The sequence below is a fragment of the Stegostoma tigrinum genome, chromosome 14 (assembly GCF_030684315.1).
Source record: "Stegostoma tigrinum isolate sSteTig4 chromosome 14, sSteTig4.hap1, whole genome shotgun sequence".
In the NCBI taxonomy this organism is placed as follows: Eukaryota; Metazoa; Chordata; class Chondrichthyes; order Orectolobiformes; family Stegostomatidae; genus Stegostoma; species Stegostoma tigrinum.
The window spans coordinates 39879082-39904646 of record NC_081367.1 but is presented as its reverse complement, the minus strand read 5'-3'; positions in this window follow the sequence as shown (position 1 = coordinate 39904646).

Sequence of the window (25565 nt, the reverse complement as noted above, 5' to 3'; positions counted from 1 at the left end):
TTTAGGGCAAATCTGACTTTTGGCTCATAATCTTTTGTTACTGTAACTTGGTTCTTACTCCAGAGAACATGGGTCATATCAACAGCAGTGCAAATAGCATTTCTGTACATAACATGTGTAAATGAGCATCTAAATGGAGGCAGAATGATGTGAAATAATTCACCTTTGAAATTACCTACGTCTGCCTGGAGCATTGAACGTCTCTCATCTGTTCACATTTCAAAGAAAAGTCAAAGTTGTTTTAATGGTTGACATCAGTGCCTTCAGGCACTCCATGTAATCTCCATGATAGATCAAACTCCTATACATGCCTATGTCAAGCTGTAATGGCCCCAACATTCCTGGGGCTGGAAAGAGCTGAAAGTCTGATTCTATCCAAAAAAGCTAGGAATTTTGAGCAGGAGCCCAGCTATATCAGAATTCTTTGACATTTCCTCAGCCACTTTAAATTGTGATGAATGTGGAGAAGGTGGTATTTTGTTAAGTGTGCAGGGTGTAACTCCATTTAGCCCCTTAAAGTACTGCTTCATGAGTCAACAGAATGCTCTGCAAGAACTCTGCTTATGTCTTATTCATTACATTCTTTTGTGATATAAGATATAGTAATATTTAAGTATCATTATTCTGGATTTTGATCTTGTGGTATATGGGTTTGGTCTACGTATCTGTGGTAAATGATTAATTTTAAACATTTCTGCAGTCATGATGATTTTTTTTTAAATACCGTATTAGAGTAAGACTTCCGGGAGAATAATGGGATTTGTTTACATTAAAAAGAATTACAAAGACAGAATCATGCATTAGAATTTAAAATAGAAGGTTTTGATTTTCAGGAGTGGGGTTAAGCACAAACACTCAGTTATAAAAATGTTGGTTTTGATTTCAGTTGGGCAGTTTTCAGAAGTCTTGACTAAAGCTGAATGTGTAAAACTGAATACATAATGATTTTTGTTTAGATCTGAAACTCGATACTAGCTTTCGGTCGATCTGGGTTAGAAGCCAGGTAGATTGGGGAACTTTCTATACATTATAAATTCTTTACTTTTCATGATGACTCCAGGTGTAAAATGGCTTGATTTCTATCATGCTACCGCAGTGAATGGTTGCTGTTCCTGCAACCTTCGGGTGGCATCATTGTGGCACTGCAGGAGGCCCATGATGGACATGTCATCCAAGGAATGGGAGGGGGAGTTAAAATGGTTCGTGACTGGGAGGTGCAGTTGTTTATTGCAAACCGAGCGGAAGTGTTCTGCAAAGCAGTCCCCAAGCCTCAGCTTGGTTTCCCCAATGTAGAGGAAGCCACACCGGGTACAGTGGATACAGTATACCACATTGGCAGATGACTTTCCATATCGCAGATGTTCACCTGCACATCTGCCAATGTGGTATACTGTATCCACTGTACCCAGTGTGGCTTCCTCTACATTGGGGAAACCAAGCGGAGGCTTGGGGACTGCTTTGCAGAGCACCTCCGCTCAGTTCACAGCTTGGGAACTCTGCAGCCCAGTGGTTCAATGTGAACTTCACAAGCTTCAAAATCTCCCCTTCCCCCACTGCGTCACAAAACCAGCCCAGCTTGTCCCCGCCTCCCTAGCCTGTTCTTCCTCTCACCTATCCCCTCCTCAAACCGCACCTCCATTCCCTAACTACTACACTCATCCCGCCTCCTTGACCTGTCCATCCTCCCTGGACTGACCTATCCCCTCCCTAACTCCCCAACAATACTCTCCTCTCCACCTATCTTCTTTTCTCTCCATCTTCGGCCCGGCTCCCCCTCTCTCCCTATTTATTTCAGAACCCTCTCCCCAGCCCCCTCTCTGATGAAGGGTCTCAGCCCGAAACGTCAGCTTTTGTGGCCCTGAGATGCTGCTTGGCCTGCTGTGTTCATCCAGCTTCACACTTTGTTATCTTAAGAGTTAACATTTTGGCTGTGGTGACCCTTTCTCAGAACTGATGGTAGCTAGGAAAATGTGTATTTCTATGTTGTAAATAGGCTGGAGGGGATGGGTAGGGAGTAAACGTTAGTTGGGGATAGAACACAAAGATACAGAAGAGAAGTTGGGAAGACAAAGGATTTGATAACGATCTGGCTGGGAGGATGAATAGCCATTAATGGAGACTGTTAGTGGCTAACAATAGGTAGTGTGTAATGGCAGCCTATGTGATATCCAAGGCCTGCTGTGTGGGTTAGGGGGCTAGGACATGGGAGGGTGCAGGGCCTAAAATTATTGAACTCGATATTGAGACCAGAGGTCTACAGGTTCCTTAAATGGAAAATGTTGTTCTTCCAGCTTGTGCTGAGCTTTGCTGGAATGCCACAGCAATATCCAACACATTCCACAGTTGCACGGCACCAACTCCTGCAACTGTTGCATGTGTAGCAGCTGCCCATTTACCTCTCTTGTCCTCTGTATCCAAGGGCCCAGACATACCTTCCGGGTGAAGCAACACTTCACCTGTGCTTTACACAATCCAGTTTACTGCCTTTATTGCTTACAATGTGTTCTCCTTTGCACTGGGGAAATGAGATATGGACTACGTGACTGTTTCACAGAACATCTATGTTCTTCCAGTTGCCTGCCACTTTAATGCACCACCCTGTTCCCTGGCCAACATCTCTGTCTCGGGCTTGCTGCAGTGGTTCAGCGACGTTCAGTGTAAGCTGGAAGAACAACACCTCATTTTTCACTTGGGGACTCTGCAGCCCTCCGGATTCAATATCAAGTTCAATAATTATAGGGCCTGAACTCACCCATGTCCTAGCCCCCTACCCCATACACCAGGTCTTGTTATCAAAGATAGTAGGAACTGCAGATGCTGGAGTATCTAGGCCCAAAACATCAGCCTTCCTGCTCCTCTGATGACGCTTGGCCTGCTGTGTTCATCCAGTTCTGCACTTGTTATCTCAGGCCTTGTTATCATACAGATTGCCATTGCACACTATCTATTGTTAGCTACCAGCAGTATCAATTAACGGGCATTCAACCTCCTGGCCAAATCCTTCCCTACTCCTTTGTCTGTTTAGCTGCTCTTCTCTCTCTTTGGACTCTATCCCCACGTTTGTTTACTCCCCACCCCCTCACCTCCCTAACTTCTCCATGCAAAATCAATGTTTTCTGAGCTATTATCAGTTCTGGGTAAGGGTCACCGAACCCAAAATGTTGACTCTGATTTCTCTTCACAGGTCTGCCAGACCCGCTGAGTTTTTCTATCATTCAATATTTAATGTGTAACAATGATTTGATACTATATTTGTCTTCATCCTCTCTCGTCTACACACATGTTCAGTAGCTGGGAGAGTATGGCCCCCACTCTCTCACTGTTGATTTAAAACGGATCATCATCAGTTTATTTGTCGATGAACTTCTACTGATTGTTTTTGAGTTTGAAAAGTGCTTTCAACTTTGTACTGTTATTGAAAGTTGCTGAAGTCTACAGCGTGCATAAGCTGATAGTAAAGGATTTTTTTCCCAAATTCAAAATCCCTTCACCAGCCACTTACTTTTTGCTATGGGTACAATAGTTTACATTTTCCTTGACGTGCAGCATTACAGGGAGAATGCGCAATGGTAACACAGAGCGAGTCAAGTTGCTTGCAAAGGGAAGGGCAGAGGGACTCTCAACAGGAAGCCATATGCATTGCAGAGAAGCACCAAGGCTCAGTGGTTAACACTGCTACCTCAGGGCAGCAGAGACCTGTGTTTGATTCCAGCCTTGGGTCACTGTGTGGAATGAGTATGTTCTCCCTGTGGTTGTGTGGGTTTCTGTAAGGTGATCTGATTTACCCTCACAGTCCAAAGATGTGTACTTTAGGTGGATCGGCCATGGTAAAAACCCCAAGCACTGTTACCATGATTGTGGGGGTGGGGAGGTGTGGTGTTTGGGTCTCAGTGAGATGCTCTTTGGAGAGTCAGTGCAAGCTCAATGGGTGAATAGCCTATTTCCGCACTGTAGGGATTCTATGGTGGAAACCTCACTCGTGAATAGTGGTCTGAATAGATTCTTGTCTCCTTGCCTTTTTCTTGGAGGAACCATCTCACAGTGGTGGCTAACCACCCAGCAGCATCAGGCAGTTAATTAGGGCACCCAATGACTGGAATTATGTCATGATGGAGAATCAAATAGCATTTATTCTGAAAATGCCCAGGCCTCCTTACTTACAGGAGGCTGCTTCACAATGAAAAACCCCGAGCCAAGAGACATTATTGAGTTGCAGGCTTTTTCTTTAATACAGCAAAGTGCGCAACATTCAGTGCCCATCATAAATTGCACTTCAGAGGGTGGCATTAAATCACTCTGCAATAGAAGCTGCTGCCTCTGACGAAAGGCACTACCAAAGTGCTCAGCAACAAGCACATGGTGCAAGCAGCCACCGTTCGATCTATGGACGACACTAAACAGACCTCGTGACGTTGGAACTCAGCTGCCATCCTGAATTGGTTGGGACTTTAACAGGCAGCTTCAAAACTGGCTTTGCTCTTAGAATATTGCCTGGCCGCGAATCTGTACTGCAGTCAGAATTGACATTAGTGTGTCAAATGTCTCCATTTCATTAAGGAAGCCATCAGTGAAATCTGCTACCTGCAGCCTATGAGCAATGCCAAGATACTGATGCTTTGGGCAGTAGAAGTGGCTAAGGTAATGAATTGGTAGGCTTTTTCCAAGCTGAAATTTCACATTATTTTCAACTTCTCTCAATCCAATGCTTATTGTTACATACTGTTATGCAACTGAAGTTTTAATTCCAAGTAGCATAATGCATTTAATTTTGTCTTGACGTTTTTAAACTTTGGGGCGGCACACTGGTTCATTGGTTAGCACCGCTGCCTCACAGCGCCAGGGACCCAGGTTCAATTCTATCTCAGGTGACTGCCTGTGTGGAGTTTGCACTGTTCTCCCTGTGTCTCCAGTTTCCCCCCACAGTACAAAGATGTGCAGGCTAGTTAGATTAGCCATACCAAATTGCCTGTAGTGTCCAGGGATGTGCAGGCTAGGTGGATTAGCCTTGGGAAATGCAAGGTTACAGCAATAAGGTTGGGGATTGGCGGGGGAGGGGTGCACGGGGAGCGGTGTAGGGGGATGCATGTGGGTGGGATGCTCTTCAGGGGTTCAGTGTTATTTCATGAGCCTTGTGGCTTCTTTCTGTACTGTTGGTATTCTGTGACTCACTGGAAATAGATTAAATTTGTAAATCTATTGGCACTTTATATCCTCACCTGCCTGATTCACTGTCATAATAAATGCAGCTACTAAAATCAAGTTCCAGAGACTTCTTGTCCTGATAACAACACTATGATAGACCCCTCTCCAAAAGAGTGCTGCCCTAATATCCAACATGGCATACTATACTGCTACTGTTCAAAGTGGGAGCATCAGCTGTTGGAAAGTCTTCAACCAGCTGAAAATGTTTGCTTTTCATGTTGTTAAATGAAAGTTGAAGGGAAAATATTGTACAGAAAAGCTCTGTTTGTTCCTGGGAATAAATAGTAGTTATTTGCCTTTCAAACAACAATAAATTCACAGGCAGTGAATGATGACTTCATTCAACACACTTCTATTTGGACTGTGTATCAGTTAAGTCTTATCTGACTTTCATGCCTGATGATGTTCCTCTCTGTCATGCTGAAGGTGTCATTCCTCATGCTCAATGTCCTCATCTTCCTCCTCAGAATACTGCCGGTGCTCTTTCAGATCTTCAGTGTCCATTGTAGCCTCACTTTGCTGTACTTATGCAGAATGCAGCATGCAAGGATTATTTGGCATACTGTGTCTACAGTATACAGCAACACAGTCTTCTCCTTAAGACTAATCCAAGCATTGGAACCTCATCTTTAAGCAGACCGATCATCTGCTTCTCAATGTTCCTGGTGGAGAATAAGCCGCATTGTACCTATGTTTGGACTCGGTGAGGGAATTGGAAAATAGAGTCATCTATCACTGTTCCAAAGGGCAGCTATTGACTCTCTGTTCCTTGAAATGAATCAAGAACCTAAGTCTATCCAAGACAAATTCCAACATATTTGACACAGATCTCTAAGATGTGGCATAGGTGATCTGTATAGGTGACTGAATGTATGTCCTTTCTGTTGATGAAGTCTGCTACCAAATGATATGGCACTCTTCGTGCAACATGTGCTCAGTCTATACTGTACCTGGAGGAAGCCAGCTATGTTGACAAAGACTACTTCCTAGGCTGTCATGACAATCGAGATGAAGGGTTGTGATATATCACAATTTTGGTAGCATCCTTGATACAATTGTAAGCTGTGGATTGATGGATTCCACACAGGTTCTTATTCAAAATTCTAACTTGGAAGCAGCCTGTCACATAAGAAATTAGTTCAGCTGTCACCTCGATGCTCACTGGGATGGGTTGGACATCTCCCCATATGGTTCTCCAGTTGTTCTTTAACAGATGACAGAGCCTGCGACAGTGTCCTGACACATTCACAGACTGTAGCAGTTTTATGCCTGGCTTGTTTGAAGGAAGTGGCACCAAGAAAAATAGACTCTGGGCTTTCTGTACCTCCTCCACAGCTGTGACTTCCTCATGTTGAGGCCATTCAGCAGCTGCTGAAAATTGCGCCTGTTCCTGGGCTGACTGGCATTTTTGTCTCCTCATTTTCTCTGTGACCTCACTGCACAATGACCCCAATGATGATAACCACTGTTGTGCATTTGGTCATGATTCTAATGAACCTGTGTAAGGAATATCAGAAACAGAAAAGGTTCTTAGTAATGTGAACAGATGGCACTCACCTCACACACAATTGAAAGTCAGGTAAGGAGGGTCACAGAATACCTCTTCATGAACTTTTTACCTAATGAATCTTATTCCAAAGTATGCAGCACAAGACATGTCATGTGAATACCGTCAAAACTTTTAAGGGTGGTAGGATTACTGAATCCTTGTTCCCCCTCAACCCTGCCGATGCTTCACTCAAGGAAGGCAGCATTGTATATTAAAAATGGTGTCAAATATTTACCGTTCAAGTGAGAAGATATTAGTTCCTTGCAGCTTATGAGACCTTGAATTGTTTTTGTGAACTGTGGCTTGGAATTGTCACTTTTAAGGTAATCTGTGATTTCTACTGCTTCGTGGAGATGATGACGAGGAATTTGTGCTGACTTGGTTAAGATTGCTTGAGGGTAGAGTTTGTATCTAATATCATACAATTGATCACTGCATGCATTCACATGCAAAATTCTATGATTACAGAAATCTTAAACTGGCACTATGTATGTGTGCATGTTTAATACAATTGTCTCTTGAATGGTCTTATGTCACTCATAAGTAGAGCTCATGCAGACTGACACCAAAGATGGTGGCTCAGTGGTGTACATCTTGGGGTGAGTTACCCAAGGAGTTGTCAATATTGACTGCAGAACACACAAAGTCTCATAGCATAAGGTCAAATAAGTCCTGCCAAAGCCAAACATGAATGGAGATTGAGAAGCAAATAGCTCAATGAAGGAGGAGGTGCCTAAATATTCCCATCCTCAATGATGGGGCACTTAACACATGCAGAAGAATCAAAAGGAAAATTCTCCCTTTGTTACACTCCTGTCTGCTTTAAGAAAGATGGTTGTAGATATTGGAGTTCAACCATCTCTGCAGGTGTTCCTCAGGGTCGTTTCCTCAGCCAATCCACTTTCAAATGCTTCATAGATAACCCTCCCTACACCATAATGTTCGTTGGGGATGCTTGCTGACGATGTCACAATGTTCTGCACTGTTTGTAGCTCCTCGGATATTGATGCAGTCTGTTTCCAAATGCAGCAAGATCCAGATAATGTTCATGCTTGGGTTTAAAAGGGGCTAGTAACATTTGTGCCAAGCAACAACACTTCTGGCAAGAGAGAATCTAACCATCTTCTGTTGGCATTCAATGGTATTCCAACTGTTGAATTTCCCACCATCAGCATCCTAGTTCTTACCATTGATCATTAGATCAAGCGTATAATTAACATTGGGTCAAAAGCAGATAAGCAACTAGGAATTCTATGGTGAGTAATTCACCTCCTGACACCTTAAACTCTATAATACAAGGCACAAATCAAGAATATGATGGAATGCTCTCCACTTACCACTTCCAGAGGTTTGACACCATCCAGAAAAATGCAGCCTGCTTGATTGGCACTTCATCTAAAATGTACACTCCCTCCACGTCTGATGCACAATGATTGTAGCATGAACCATCTACAAGATGCACTTCAACAACTTAACAAGGAACTTTAAACAACACCCTCCAAACTCAACCCCTCAAACAAAAAGAGTAGCAGATACATGAGAACCTCACTATCTATAATTTTGAAATTTCTCAGCCAAGGCACTCACAACCCTAACTTCAAACTATGTCTTCATTCCTTTCATGTAACTGGGTCAAAATCCTGGAACACCATCCTTAATAGCATTCTGAGTTTACCTACAAAGAATAGACTGCAGAAGTTCAAGAAAGCCGTTTGCTACCACTGTTTTAAGGGCAATTAGTGATGGACAATAAATTCTGTTCTAAATAGTGAGACCCACAGCCAGTGAATGAAGAAGAAAGTCTTCCATCCTTGCCTGACCAGATGGTCATCATTGAATATTTGAAGGGAGAAGGATAAAAGGGAACTTTTTGGTGAAGCATAAAGAGAAAGCGAGATTGCAAGCATATGCCATTCGTAAATTTATTGTGGAATAACATTTATAGATAATGCTATTCAACCAGTTTTCAGATTCCTGAACTAATGTCATAGAGATATGAGTTTAAATCTGACTACTCTAACTAGGCATTTTAAGTTTAATTAATTTGGAATAAAGAAGATACTCTCAACAATGATGATCACAAAACTACTGTTGCAAAAATCATCATGATCGTTGATGTCCATCAAGAAAAGAAATTTGTCATCATTACCCAGTGTAGCCTATATGTGACTCCAGACACACAGCAATGTGGTTCACTGAGCTGGCTATTAACATAAACAGAATTATATTAAATAATAATCTGTAACCTCATTCCATGTCATATCTTTTTCTCTACTATTAAAATCAAGGCAGGGAAGATCTTTAATCTCTAATAGGACTTCAGAACAGAATATCATTGGCAGGACCAAGCTTTTGTAAAAATGTGAAACCACAATGAAGGACCATATACTTTCAAAGTAATCCTGCAAGCAACAGTGCAAACTTTGCCAGTCCCATCACATCCAGTCAGAATAATGATTAAACATTAAGAAACTAACTGGAGACAAAGCATCATGAACATTCAAATCCTTAATATGATTATCCAGCCTGTCTGTGCAAAAGACAAGACTGAAGTGTTTGCAATCATCATCAGCCTTAAGTGCATTGTGGATCATTCATTTTTGCATAACAGGTATCAGTCTTCAGTTAATCATGTTTACTTTTTGTAATAGGTGCAGGTACTAAATATACTGGATGTTGCAAAGGTTATGAGCATTGACAACCTCCTAGCCATGGGTCAGAAGACTTGTGCTGTCCAGAATTAGTCCTGGCCCTAGCCAAGTTTTTCCAAGATAGGAATCACACTGGCATCTACCTGACAATGTGAACAATTACCCAGGTATGTCTTGTGCCCAAAAAGCATGAGAAATCCAACACAATTAATTGCTGTCTAGTTAGCCTGGTCTCGATCATCAACCTTCAGAAGGTCCCATTGATAATGCAATCAAGTGGCAATTTATTCAGCATATCCTACTCACTGGTGTTCAGTTTAATTTCAGCAAGGGCTGCTCAGTTCCAGGCATCTTTAAAGTCTTGGTCAGAAAATGAGAGCTGAACTCAGTGTTCAGAACTAGGCATGTTTCCCTGATGATTGAATAATGCTCATTTGCAACTCCTTAGACACTGAAGCATTCTGTGTCTGAATGCAGCATGTTCTGGACAATGATTCGGCTTTGGCTGATAAGTGGCAAGTAACAGTTTTACTACACAAGCTACAGGAAATGATAATCTCAAACATCTCCCCTTGATATTTAAAGGTATTACTAACATTGAATCCCCTGCCTTTAAAATTCTCATGTTGGGTTTTAAAATTGACTAGAAACAGAATCTGCACAGTCCTACAAATACTGTGGCTACAGCAGCAATCAGAATTAAAAATTCTACGGCAGGATTCAACGGCAACTCCTAACTCCTCAAAGTCTGTCCACCATTTACAAGACCCAAGTCAATGATGTGATTAAATAATTTCCGCTTGCTTGAATGAATGCAACTCCAAAAACACTCAAGAAGCTCTACAACCCAGGACAAAGCAGTGTACTTGATTAGCATCCTATTTACCACTATAATCTTCGTGCCACTCACAAGCAGTACACTATAGCAATAGTATGTTCCATCCACCAAATGCATTGCAGCAACTCACCAAGGATCTGACCAACCTCTACCAACCACGACCTATATGAGCAAGAGCAGCAGTCACATGGAAACAACATCGCCTACAGCTTCCACATAGAAATGTTCACCATCCTAAATTAGGATTAAAATGCAATTGCTTTGCTAGTCAAAATCTTGCAACTACCACCCTAACAACACTGTATAAGCACTTACTCTACATAGTAAACACTTTGAAAAGGTGACTCACCACTATTGTCCAAAGGGAAATTAGTATTGGACAATAATTGTTGGCTTTACTAATGATGTTCTAAATCCATGAATGAATTTAAAAGAATGTTACCGTTAACTTGGAACAAACTGTGGGATGTCGGTGAAGCAGGTTGGGGCAAGAAGAATAATCAATCAACGTAGTGTCAGCTTCAAATGTGGATTCATAAATATTACTAACAATGATCTCAATTATGGCTGGTCCTTCAATGATGAGCACTGAATCATCCATGGGAGTAACAAAATGCAACTGTACATATCCCCACTTGTAAGGTTTTGTTCATTCCAGTTATCTGCCACATTGTTCTGCTTGGACAGAAAAGTGTAAGAGTGAATGTGGTGCAAGTGATACTAGTGCAGCTGCTATGGTTGAATAGTTGGCAATCGTGTGCATACTAAGCAATGTAAACGTAACACCTGCAGTAATGCTAAGTGGCTGAAAGTGTCAAAAAATTATGAATGGCACACTAATGTAGTTCAGTGTCAAATTTCACATACACCCTGTGAAGTGCAATGGGGTGGTCTGAGATCTTAAAGATGCCATAGAATACAAATTATTATGGCTGATGACACATTAGTGTTAAACAAATGGGCAGCACTACCCAGGTTTTCTGTGTCAGGGATCTCCGTGATGGGAGTTCCGCAGTTATTAGTAATTTCATGAGGTTCTGCTAGTTTCTCAACCTCTTACATTGCGGGTGTGTTGGCATCACGTGGTAGAATTAATGCAGGTTGCTCTCAAGATTCCCAAAGAATACAAGGAAAAGTGCTGGTGATTCAGTTAGTTAGCTCAGTGGACAAACTGTTGCATTTTGTCCCTGCTTTACATGATGTTCCGTCCTTATCCAGCTCTTTATCATTTCCCATTTGTAACCCTCTATGGGATGTTCCATCTATGGGTTTTTTGAGAGAAGGGTGCAGGGTGCTTGAAGGGTTTTGCTTCCAGGGATTGCCTCCTATTCACATTTACAGCTCACTCTTTTTTTCACAGAATAAAGGAACGTCTACACATTGCTTGTACTACCAATGACTGAGTACCGTAGCAAATGACTAAATGGGTCCTTTCAGTTGTGAGATAGGTGTTACACTCTCTTAGCCACTAAATGACTGCAAAATATTTGCATGGAGGTTGATGATAATTCCTGCAATAAATGTATTTATTAACTGATAATTATTAACTAATCTTAACCCTAACAACACCCTCCAGAATTAATACTATCCTCATAACTGCAGAAATCCTTTAAGAACTACATGTAAAGTTTTTCATTCTCCATTTGAAACAGTGCTTCTTGTGTGAATTGGGAAAAAAATGCAAATTAAGCAAAATATTTAAATTAGCTGACCCTGCATAATCTGGCATGGTCGACTGATCATTGAGCATTTTTGGCCAGATCTCTGAATCTGGCCAATTGTTTGCAATTTTGACTACTCTCCCTTCTATGACAGAAACTGATTTCATATTTTGCAACTGTCCCAGTTTAATTGGCTTTCAAAATGCTGCATTAATTTGTTCGAATACCAAGATGGAAAGATTCACTGAATTGTTAGCCCTGGTTCATCTATTATGTATGGCATGTATTGTGTTATTCTGGAATTCTGCCATATTGCCTAAAGTGTTCAAGTCAAAGTGTAATTGGCATTTCTTTTACACTGATGCCATTGTGTGGGTTTTGGGTGCTGCTGTACATGATGAGTAGAATTAAATCACAGTTTTCCAATATTCTTGTTTGTACCAAATCGATAGGAATCTTTCTCACAGGAGATTTGTTGATCGCCAAAGTGCTAGTCAAACATGAGAACTAACACTATGCACCTAGAACAGCACCATTTCTAGATATATATTGTCTCTTGGTCAGAGAAACTTAAGATAAAGGGAACACAAAGCCTCCCTAGGTTTCACATCTGAAATTTGTACTTGTAAGGCTGCGATTTTCAGCCTTTGTTGGGCACAGTTGCACATGGGCACAGTATCATTGCAAGAACCCATGAAATATATTTGGATGTTAATATTTGTGCTAAGACACATTAAATGATTTCATTAGGTTGTCCAATTATTCAATGAAAGATTTGGTAAAACTGTACACTTTCATTAGGTTGTTCTTTAATAATTGCACATTTCAGTGCACACAGCCATTGTGCCTGAGCCCTTTAATAGAATAACGTAATGTCTGCTATATTAGTGTTTACATTCCAGATCTGACAAGTAGTATTCCTTTAAGGCAATTAGATCATATCACAACATCTGACATTTCAGTATAAATGAACCTGCAGTACAATCATCTACAATAGTTGTTGTTTATAGGTGCAGTAACAGCAGTTAACACAAAACCTATACAATGTGTATGTCTGAGATATTATTAACAATGTAATTAGCATTGTTGATATACACTAGACAGATGTTTCAACAAGAATCCAATTTTTGTGGTATAAGTTGACAGGGTGAACACATAGTGGAAGGTAAGGGCATAGTCGAGTTGTCACTGGGCTGGTAATCCAGAAGCTCAGGTCAATGCTCTGGTGACACGGGTTCAAATGTCACCATTGCGATGATGCAGTGTGAATTCAATAAAAATCTAGACAAAGGAGCTGACTTAATGATAGTTATGTTGACTGATTTTTTTTTAAAGAAATATTTAGTTCAATAATGCCCTTCAGGTTAGGAAATCTACTGTTCTTAGTTGGCCTGGCCTACAAGTGACTACAATGGCAATGTAACAAAATGTGGGGCTGGATGAACGCAGCAGGCCAAGCAGCATCTTAGGAGAACAAAAGCTGATATTTCGGGCCCAGACCCTTCATCCTCTCGATTGTCCTCTGAGCAGTTAGGAATGAACAATAAATGCTGGCATAACTGGTGGTTCCCACGTCCTTCGAAAGCATTTAAAAAAAAGGGAATACTTAAACCGTGTCTTACAGGTAGTGTTATTTTATTCAGGAACTATGTCATTCTCGACATAAAATAATTTTTTTAAAATGGGTTCATGGACATTAGTATGGTGAATGTTGACTGTATGAAATTTAGTAACAACAACATATTATGATGCTTATGCCTAATTAACTTGGAAAAGATTAAGAACAGAAATTGAGCTCAATTAGGCTCAGGGATAAACTTAGTTAGCAATGAAAGAAAGTATTCATGAGGCAATACTTAATTGACTATAAGGTGGTTTCTGTGTTTTGATTTTGTGAAAAGCACTGTTGACATAGAATTGTTTTTCTTTTCTACAGATTGCATCATAAATGTTATCCGATTGAGACAGTGCTCCTCTGTGAGAATTAATATATAAAATTTCTTAGAAACAGTTTTTGTGTTTTCCACAGCAACACAAGAAATTATTGAAATCGAAAACGAATGAATTAGCAAATGCGGTTGTTTACGGTTCTTAAAATAATTATCTAATTTAATGCCAATAAAGTGAATTATGCTAATATTCTGTGAGAACTACTGTTTGTTTTTAATATAAGGAATCAGATGCAGAACAGATTTTCATTTATGGCTACATGTGGTGCGCTATAATAAATTCCTACAGCTTTTCCTGACTACTGTGTTATTCATGTCATCAAAATAAATCACGCATGTAAAAAACAGAAATGAAATTTGCATATAACTTAAAGGTTTTTGAAGGGAGGAAGGCACCAGGGTCTTAAAATTGTCTCCAGGATAAGTTATCAAAATAAGAACATCATGTTGTGTGAAATGTTTTAGATCTTTAAGGCCACCAGTGTCAAAAAATAAAAGTAATCTGAAAGACTTGAATTAAAATACAATCAGGTACAAATATTCTTCCTAGTCTGTTGAAATCATGTGATGTCTATAATGAGGCACACACACGGTTGGCAGGCATCTTAATATAACTTCAGTAAAGATCTTTTGAAAAACTCTTTTACATTGTACACATGAGGCATGGTGTCAGAAGTGATACTGAGATGAATGTTGCAGAGTTGAACTAAAGCATTGTTACAGTCAGAGAGACTTAGATATGTGCTGGACTGTAAACTACCACTAAAAAAAGAGAAGAGGCAAACCATAGTTAAAAGAGATAATGGGAACTGCAGATGCTGGAGATTCCAAGATAATGAAATGTGAGGCTGGATGAACACAGCAGGCCAAGCAGCATCTCAGGAGCACAAAAGCTGACGTTTCGGGCCTAGACCCTTCATCAGAGAGGGGGATGGGGGGAGGGAACTGGAATAAATAGGGAGAGAGGGGGAGGCGGACCGAAGATGGGGAGTAAAGAAGATAGGTGGAGAGAGTGTAGGTGGGGAGGTAGGGAGGGGATAGGTCAGTCCAGGGAAGACGGACAGGTCAAGGAGGTGGGATGAGGTTGGTAGGTAGCTGGGGGTGCGGCTTGGGGTGGGAGGAAGGGATGGGTGAGAGGAAGAACCGGTCAGGGAGGCAGAGACAGGTTGGACTGGTTTTGGGATGCAGTGGGTGGGGGGGAAGAGCTGGGCTGGTTGTGTGGTGCAGTGGGGGGAGGGGATGAACTGGGCTGGTTTAGGGATGCAGTGGGGGAAGGGGAGATTTTGAAACTGGTGAAGTCCACATTGATACCATATGGCTGCAGGGTTCCCAGGCGGATTATGAGTTGCTGTTCCTGCAACCTTCGGGTGGCATCATTGTGGCAGTGCAGGAGGCCCATGATGGACATGTCATCAAGAGAATGGGAGGGGGAGTGGAAATGGTTCGCGACTGGGAGGTGCAGTTGTTTGTTGCGAACTGAGCGGAGGTGTTCTGCAAAGCGGTCCCCAAGCCTCCGCTTGGTTTCCCCAATGTAGAGAAAGCCGCACCGGGTACAGTGGATGCAGTATACCACATTGGCAGATGTGCAGGTGAACCTCTGCTTAATGTGGAATGTCATCTTGGGGCCTGGGATGGGGGTGAGGGAGGAGGTGTGGGGACAAGTGTAGCATTTCCTGCGGTTGCAGGGGAAGGTGCCGGGTGTGGTGGGGTTGGAGGGCAGTGTGGAGCGAACAAGGGAGTCACGGAGAGAGTGGTCTCTCCGGAAAGCAGACAGGGGTGGGGATGGAAAAATGTCTTGGGTGGTGGGGTCGGATTGTAAATGGCGGAAGTGTCGGAGGATAATGCGTTGTATCCGGAGGTTGGTGGGGTGGTGTGTGAGAACGAGGGGGATCCTCTTGGGGCGGTTGTGGCGGGGGCGGGGTGTGAGGGATGTGTTGCGGGAAATGCGGGAGACGCGGTCAAGGGCGTTCTCAATCACCGTGGGGGGGAAGTTGCGGTCCTTAAAGAACTTGGACATCTGGGATGTGCGGGAGTGGAATGTCTTATCGTGGGAGCAGATGCGGCGGAGGCGGAGGAATTGGGAATAGGGGATGGAATTTTTGCAGGAGGGTGGGTGGGAGGAGGTGTATTCTAGGTAGCTGTGGGAGTCGGTGGGCTTGAAATGGACATCAGTTACAAGCTGGTTGCCCGAGATGGAGACTGAGAGGTCCAGGAAGGTGAGGGATGTGCTGGAGATGGCCCAGGTGAACTGAAGGTTGGGGTGGAAGGTGTTGGTGAAGTGGATGCTCGAACAGTTCATCCACTTCACCAACACCTTCCACCCCAACCTTCAGTTCACCTGGGCCATCTCCAGCACATCCCTCACCTTCCTGGACCTCTCAGTCTCCATCTCGGGCAACCAGCTTGTAACTGATGTCCATTTCAAGCCCACCGACTCCCACAGCTACCTAGAATACACCTCCTCCCACCCACCCTCCTGCAAAAATTCCATCCCCTATTCCCAATTCCTCCGCCTCCGCCGCATCTGCTCCCACGATAAGACATTCCACTCCCGCACATCCCAGATGTCCAAGTTCTTTAAGGACCGCAACTTCCCCCCCACGGTGATTGAGAACGCCCTTGACCGCGTCTCCCGCATTTCCCGCAACACATCCCTCACACCCCGCCCCCGCCACAACCGCCCCAAGAGGATCCCCCTCGTTCTCACACACCACCCCACCAACCTCCGGATACAACGCATTATCCTCCGACACTTCCGCCATTTACAATCCGACCCCACCACCCAAGACATTTTTCCATCCCCACCCCTGTCTGCTTTCCGGAGAGACCACTCTCTCCGTGACTCCCTTGTTCGCTCCACACTGCCCTTCAACCCCACCACACCCGGCACCTTCCCCTGCAACCGCAGGAAATGCTACACTTGTCCCCACACCTCCTCCCTCACCCCCATCCCAGGCCCCAAGATGACATTCCACATTAAGCAGAGGTTCACCTGCACATCTGCCAATGTGGTATACTGCATCCACTGTACCCGGTGCGGCTTTCTCTACATTGGGGAAACCAAGCGGAGGCTTGGGGACCGCTTTGCAGAACACCTCCGCTCAGTTCGCAACAAACAACTGCACCTCCCAGTCGCGAACCATTTCCACTCCCCCTCCCATTCTCTTGATGACATGTCCATCATGGGCCTCCTGCACTGCCACAATGATGCCACCCGAAGGTTGCAGGAACAGCTACTCATAATCCGCCTGGGAACCCTGCAGCCATATGGTATCAATGTGGACTTCACCAGTTTCAAAATCTCCCCTTCCCCCACTGCATCCCTAAACCAGCCCAGTTCATCCCCTCCCCCCACTGCACCACACAACCAGCCCAGCTCTTCCCCCCCCACCCACTGCATCCCAAAACCAGTCCAACCTGTCTCTGCCTCCCTAACCGGTTCTTCCTCTCACCCATCCCTTCCTCCCACCCCAAGCCGCACCCCCAGCTACCTACCAACCTCATCCCACCTCCTTGACCTGTCCGTCTTCCCTGGACTGACCTATCCCCTCCCTACCTCCCCACCTACACCCTCTCCACCTATCTTCTTTACTCTCCATCTTCGGTCCGCCTCCCCCTCTCTCCCTATTTATTCCAGTTCCCTCCCCCCATCCCCCTCTCTGATGAAGGGTCTAGGCCCGAAACGTCAGCTTTTGTGCTCCTGAGATGCTGCTTGGCCTGCTGTGTTCATCCAGCCTCACATTTTATTATCATTAACCATAGTTAAAACACTGGTTGAGAGAAAATGGCTTCAGCTTTTCCCTAACTAGCCCTGTTCAAATTACAAATAAAATTGCAGAATTATGAAACAACAACAACAACAAGAAACAGTTATAAGTTGCTACTGTGAGGCCATTAGAATACAATATTTAAGAGCAGAAGTAAGCCATTTAGCCTTTGAGATCACAGTTATCCTGACAATCCTCAACTCCGCTTTCTTGCATTCTGTTCATAACCCTTGACCCCCTTACTGATCATGAATCCGTCTATGTCGATCTTAAATATACTTAATGACCCAGCCTCAGCAGCCCTCCACAGATTCGCCACCTTCTGAGAAAAGAAATTCCTTCTCATCTCTATCTTAAATGCGCAGCCCTTTATTCTGAGGTTATGCCCTCTCATCCTAGATTTTCCCACAAGGGGAAACACTCTTTCTGCATTTACCCTGCCAAGTCCACTAGGAATCTTGTGTGTTTCATTCTTCTATATTCCAAAGGGTGCAGACTGCCAATTTATTTGCCCCTTCTCATACGATAGTGTCTCCATACCTGGTATCAATCCAGTGAATCTTCTCCGGACAGCCTCCAACGCAGTATATCTTGCCTTTGTTAAGGGTTTAAAACTGTTCACAGTATTCCCAGCTGAGGTTTGACTAGTGCTTTGTATAGTTTTGGAAAGATTTTCCTACTCTTATACTCCATTCACTTTGAAATAAAGACCAACATTCCATTTTCCTTCCCTATTGCTCACTGAACTTGGGTGTGAGTTTTTTGTGATTCATGCACAAAGATGAAAAAAATCCCTTTATGCAGCTTTTTCCAGTTTGTCTCCTATTAAATAGCGCTCAGCTCTTCTAATTTTTTTCTGCCAAAGGGCATAACATCACATTTCCCCACTTACATTTCAATTACCAAGGTTTTTTGCCCACTTACTTAGCCTATCTCTCTGTATATCTCTCTGTATGTTATGTCTTAGTGTTCTCCTGACCACTTGCCTTCTCGACTATTTTTGTGTCAACTGCAAACTTGCCTGAAGTACATTTACTTTCCTAATGTAAGTCATTAATATATATTTGGAAGATATAGTTTCAAAGTATATTCCTCTAAGTTTAAAATAAAAACACACAGCAATAATTTTGAAAACGTTATGGTAAGCTTTGAACCCAAAATATATATTAACACATGAACAGTACGTATTCAATATTAACGGCCTACCTGAGACAAACCAGCCCATGATAAATAATTAATGGTATTAATTCAGCTAACAGATAGCTGTGCGTTAGCAGAATTGAAAGGTAATCCAGTTAATGAAAGGATTGTATTTGGCATAAGAGATCCTGTATTGAGAGCATGTTTAAGGAAGGCAATTGGCACAGATAGAACTACTGAGGGTATAACTTAGACACTCGAACACACGCACAGCAGAACCAGGTCTTGCATTATGCTGACAGATCCTTCAGGTACAAAAGTAGAATCATCTTCACCAATGTCCACGAGCAAGAGTAGCTTGGCAGCAACACGGCCAATCAAGCTGGTTGGGTCCTAGAGATCATAGGTTGTAGATTGGTTCTGCAACAGGTGTTGAGGGAACCAACAAGATGGAAAAACATTCTGGTGTGAGTTTGCTCGCTGAGTTGGAAGGTTAGTTTTCAGACGCTTCGTCACCATTCTAGGTAACATCATCAGTGAGCCTCCGACGAAGCGCTGGTGTTATATATGTTATATAAATAGAAAGTGGGACATAACACCAGCGCTTCATCGGAGGCTCACTGATGATGTTACCTAGAATGGTGACAAAATGTCTGAAAACTAACCTTCTAGCTCAGCGAGCAAACTCACATCCAGAACCTCAACCTGAGCTGCAAATCTTCTCAAAACTCGCTGGAAAAACATTATTGAGCTCATTCTTAACTAGTCTGCTGGCTGTAGATGCATCTGTCTAGCAGATGGAAAGAGTCACCACACCACATTCTTTTTGGAGACAAAATCTGGCTTTCACATTGAGAATAACCTCCATTGTATTTTGTGGCAGTATCACTGTGCAAAACGGGACAGGCTTCTAACAAATCTAACAAATCAAGACCAGACATTCAGGAGGTACTGTGGGCCCTCAAGAACAAGAAAATTGTACTCCTGCAAAGTCTCCAACTTCATGGCCTGTTCCTCACTCAACCGTTACAACCAGGTCAGGAAATTTAGCCTGGTTCAATGGAGGCTGCAGGAAGGCATGCCAGGAGCAGCTCCAGGCATACTTAAAAAATGATGTTTCAGCCTGATGAAGCTACCAAACAGGGCTAATTGCATGCCAAACAGCATGACCAGCAAGCAAGAGACAGAGCTAAATGAACCCACTTGCAACAGATCAGATTTAAGCTCTGCAGTCCTACCACATTTTGATGTGATTGGTGGTGGATAATTAAATGGCTTACTGGGGGAGCAGACTCCACAAATATCTTCATTGTGGAAGAGCCTAGATAGCAAAAATTAAGGCTAAAGCAACCTCAGCAATCTTCAGCCAGAATTGCAGAGTGGATGATCCATCTTGGCCTCCTACAGAGGGCCCCAACATTGCAGATGACAGTTTTCAGCCAATTTGATTCAGTCCATACGATATCAAGAAACAGCTGGAGGCACTGGATATTGAAAAGGCTATGGGTCCTGACAACATTTCCGACCAGTGACACCCAGTTTGGGTTCCGCCAGGGCCACTCTGCTCCTGACCTCATTACAGCCTTAGTTCAAATATGGACAAAACAGCTGAATTTCAGAGGTGAGGTGACAGTGACAACTCTTGGTATCAGGATCATATTCAACCATGTGTAGTATCAAGAAGCCCTAGCAAAATTGAAATCAGTATGTATCAGGAGCCAAACTCTCTGCTTTTTGGAGCTATATTTGGCATATAGGATGATAGCCAAAATTATTGGAAGTCAGTCATCTATGCTCCATGATGTCTCTGCAGGAGTTCCTCAAGATAATGTCACAGGCCCATCCATCTTCAATTGCTTCATAAATGCTCTTCCCTCCATCAAAAAGTCTGATGCGGATTTTTGCCGGTGATTGAACAATGTTCATCACCATTCATAGCTCTTCATATACTAAAGCAATTCATGTCCAAATGTAACAAGACCTGGACAATATCAAAGCTTGGACTGATAATTGACAAGTAACATTCATGCCCTCAAATGCAAGGCAATGGCCATCTCCAATAAGAGACAATCTAGCCATCACCCGTTGATATTGAATGGTGCCACCATCACTGCATCCACCACTATCAATATCCTTAGTTTACCATTAACCAGAAATTCATCTGGACTCACCAGATAGACAAAGTGGATTTAAAAATGGGTCAGAAATTAAGAACACTGTGGTGAGAAACTCATCCCTTCATTTCCAAAAGCTTGTCCACCATCTACAAGGCAGAAGCCTAGTGTGTGATGGAATACTCCCTAATTTCCTGCGTGCTCACAGCTCCAACAACACTCAAGAATATTGACAGAACTCAGAACAAAATGGCCCACTTGACTAGCATTCCATCCACAGGAATCCATCCCTCCAGCATGAAGCTCAGTAGCAAAAATGAGCACCATCTACTAGACACATTAAATATCCTTAGGCAGGCCCTGTCATGCCTACAAATATTTACATCCGGAAGGACAAGCAGATACATGGGAACACCACCTGCAAGTTCCTCTCTGAGTCACATGCCACCCTGACTTGGTATATATAACTGCTTCTTCACTGTTGCTGGGTCAACATCCTGAAATTCCCTGCCTGAGGGAATTGTAGGTCAACTTACAGAACATGGACTGCAACAGTTCATGAAGGCAGTTCACCACCACCTTCTCAAGGCCAACGAGGGATGCCAATGTATATTGGGTCCAGCTAGCTATGCCCACATTCCATGAGTGAATAAAATATACGTGAGATAGTTAATGATCTTCTTGGAGTGAAAGCTACAGCAGGTGACCTCCTAGTTTATCTGTGTGATGATGCAACTGAAGAAACCATTGCTGACCACAAATCAAAATCTAGTGTTTGACAGCACTCATCAGGTGAGCCTGAAGCCGAGCAAGAAAAAAAAGCCAATTCTAGGTGTCCAAAATCAAGTACAGAAGATCTTTAAGACCCTAAGATAGAGGAGAAAAGTAAGTCATTCTGCTCCATCATTCGATAAAATTATGGCTGATTTGATGACCCTTAACTCCAAATTCCTGTCTAATCCCATAACATTTAATTTCTTCACTGATTGAAAAATTATTTATCTCAGCCTTGAAATTACTTAATGATGCAGACTCTAGCCTTCTCTGCTAAAATAAATCCACAGATGCACTGTAATCTGTGGGAAGAAATTCCTCCTCATCTTTGTCTAAAATAGCTGATCGCATTGTTTTCAGATAGTGCCCTCTGGTCTTGGTCTCTCCCACAAGGGGAGAAAACATTTTTCACTTCTGCCCTGTCAAGCCCTCAAAAAATGTTATACTTTAAAGAAGGCCTCCTCATACTCATCTACACTTCAATAAGTACAGGCCCAATTTAGTCAAGCTCCCCATTATAACCATTCTTTTTTATTATGAAAGGAAGGCAGCCCACATTTCTGAGATTAGATTCTGATAAGCGCTCCTTCAGAAATGTGGACCATATTTCCATTCTGACAGTTCTCTTGTTGTGCAGAAGTATTGGGGGAAAGTTGAACGCTTTTCAAAGCAGCCAGCTACTGTGTTCTGAAATGTAACGGTTCTGACAGCCACTTTGGTATCTGCTGTCAAACACAACGTACATAAGACGAGTGTGCTGTTAGGATGCTTAGGGGTTAGTGTGATCGATATATATGGGGCTAGACTACGAGGTAAATCATGTACCAGATGGGTAGGATTCCAGGGTGGTAGTTAAGTAGGATGCCAGCTGGGTGGGGCAGAAGGTGAGGAGCTGTTAATTAGAAGCCAGGGTGTCAGGTAGTTAGGCTGCCAGGTGGGTGAGTTGCCAGTTAGCTGGTTAAGTTGCTGGCTGAGTAGGATGTTAAATGAGAAAGAGATACAGTTCCAGGGTGAAGGTAATGAGACGGTCAGGTAAGTGATACAATGTTTGGATAGGGTGAGGGTGGGTGGGAGAAAGCAGGTACTGGCAGGGCACAGGAGGTTGGATGTCAGGCCCAGGGGCTTCAGGTTGGGTCTGGGGTGAGCTGAGAGGGGCGTCATCACAATTGGTTCAAGTGGTGTGGGACCTTTACATCTGGGCCAATCTGGTGGGAGCAAGGGGAGCAATGGGGTTGGGAAAATGGGGAAGCAACCTGGTGGTGGAGTGTAGGGGGATGTGTATCAGGCAGTTGGGGAATTGGGTGTGGACTCAGGCCTAGCAAGGGGAACGGGGGTTTAAGTGCAGTGGGAATGGGGCCAGACTGGGTCATGTTGACTGGAAGGAAACATTTCAGACAGCAGAGAAAAGGTCATTGGATCCAGGATAAGGACTGTGTTAGGGGTTGAGGGTGATGGGTCTGGGTGTGATGTAGTTGGTCACGTTGAAGGTAGATATAGGGCCTGTTGAATAGTTACTACGGAGGTATGCTCTGAATTCTCCAAATTCTCTGGTTTAAATGAAAACTTGAGGAGGCTTCCTAGCATCAGGGAATTGTCACAGTCATAGAATCCCCACAGTGTGGAAATAGGCCATTTGGCCCAACAAGTTCACACTGCTCCACTGTAGAGCATCGCGCTTAGACCCATCCCCCTACACTTTCCCTGTAACCCTGCATTTCCCATGTCTAATCAACCTAATTTACATTCCCCGGATGCTACAGGAAATTTAACATGGTCAATCCACCTAACCTGCACATCTATGGGCTGTGGGAGGAAACCAGAGTACCTGACAGAAACCCACACAGACACAGGGAGAATGTGCAAATTCCACACAGACAGTCGCCCAAGGGAGCAAAATTTGATTTCCTCAGTGATTCAAACAGAGCATGCTTCCACATGGTCCCCAGGCACAACTGCTATGTGTGCTGGAATAACCATTGTCTGGCCAGTGGAAAATCCAGACCATAAATTGTGAAACCGAAAAAAAGCATGCTGCAAAGAATTAGGGGTACAGACAGTGAATGGACAAAGATCCAACAGATGGAGTATAATTTGGGAATATATGAAAATAGCTATTTTAGCAGAAAAGAAAACGTAACATAGCCTCTTCCTCTTAATTATTATGTTCATATGAATTTCAAGTACATTGCAAGTGGAGAAGAGCCTAATAGAACAGATTTCTACCCACTTTTCTCTGCTCCTTTCAAGGGAATGATGGGTTTCTAGGTGCAGAAAAGAGAAAGACCTTTCCTTACATGTGTCACATTAATTTCTTTACTGCATTGAGAGATGATTTTGTTTTCCAACAATAAGGAATTGCAATGTACGTGTGAGCAAAGAAACCATCTCAGATCAGGAATAAGTATATTATTATCTTGCATCTAATGTTGGAGTAAAGTTTGTTTAATGATGCACGATATTCATCAGAAAAGGCATGCAAATTTCTTGTATTCTTCTGAGGATTCACTTACTTTAAATAAGTAGATTATTCAGAAAGTCTCATGGTAATTCTGTCATCCACAAATCCAGATTGTAGATAATCTTAGTCTGACACATATAGATGCATTTTTATTAAATTTTGAGATGGGTAGCCTACTAACAGGATTGCATACAGGTCATCTTGCTCACTCTGCAAAACACTGGATGCTGAAATCGATGAAGATTCTAAACAGTGTTTCATGTGTCTGCTTGTACCTGAAATTGGTTGGTGTCTGTAGATTCTATAAATGATTCTAAAACACATTCTTAATCTACAATCTAACACAACTGCAGTAGAAATGCCATAGGTAACAGTGAACAATTGGTTGAAGGAGTATTTTACAAAGTTCCTTGCTAAACTTTGGAACCACAAACAGTAAAAATCTCAGAAAAAGCTTCATAATTGGGAAATCTCTGTCCCCACCAACCCCATGAGAAATTCTATCTCATTTTATGTTTGGAGCATTGCAAGTCATCTTAATATTGTGGAAAGTAAGCACCTGCAGTTGTTTTATGTTGTAAGATTGATTGTTAGGAGCTTTAGCTCCACAAATAATCAATCACATCTAAGGCCCTAAGGAACTGCTGCAGTTTCAACAGTTTATTTGCGTGAGGTTGAAGATGGATAAGAAGTCCCTTGTGAATAGTGCATCAGTTACCTTCTCAATGAAAACAGACATAGCTTTTCGCCTGAGAAATTCGTCCAACTCTACCCCAATGATTGAGATGACCAAGTAGTTAAAAGCAAACACTTTTCTTGTCATCTTCACAGCTTTTGAACAAACAATTAGAAATGCTACTTTGGAGAACTGGAATGTTCCTGCGTTTGGCCTGTGCAAACAGTTTTGAATATGTTCATTCCTTTTTCAAGATATGGTCGTCAGTTGATAATTCACAATTTAAATGCCCAAAATCTCATGTTTTTGTTTTTTTTCCCAACAAAGTATTATATTGCTTCCTTGTATTATGTTTATTTCAGGAAAGTCAGCTAATGAATTCCCCTCAGGCATATTCTGAGCAGACTTATATCATCATGTGTGTATTAGATTAGATTTCCCACTGTGTGGAAACAGGCCCTTTGGCCCAACAAGTCCACACTGCCCCTTGAAGCATCCCACCCAGACCCATCCCCCTATAACCCACACACCCCTGAACACTACAGGCAATTTAGCATGGCCAATTCACCAAGCTTGCACATCTTTGGACAGTGGGAGGAAACTGGAGCACCTGGAGGAAACCCACGCAGACACGGGGAGAGCGTGCAAACTCCACACAGACCGTCGCCTAAGACTGGAAATGAACCTGGGTCCCTGGTGCTGTGAGGCTGCAGTGCTAACCACTGAGCCACCGTGCCGCCCCATACGGTAAGGGGGACTGAAGTATCTAGCCACTGAAAGTAGCTT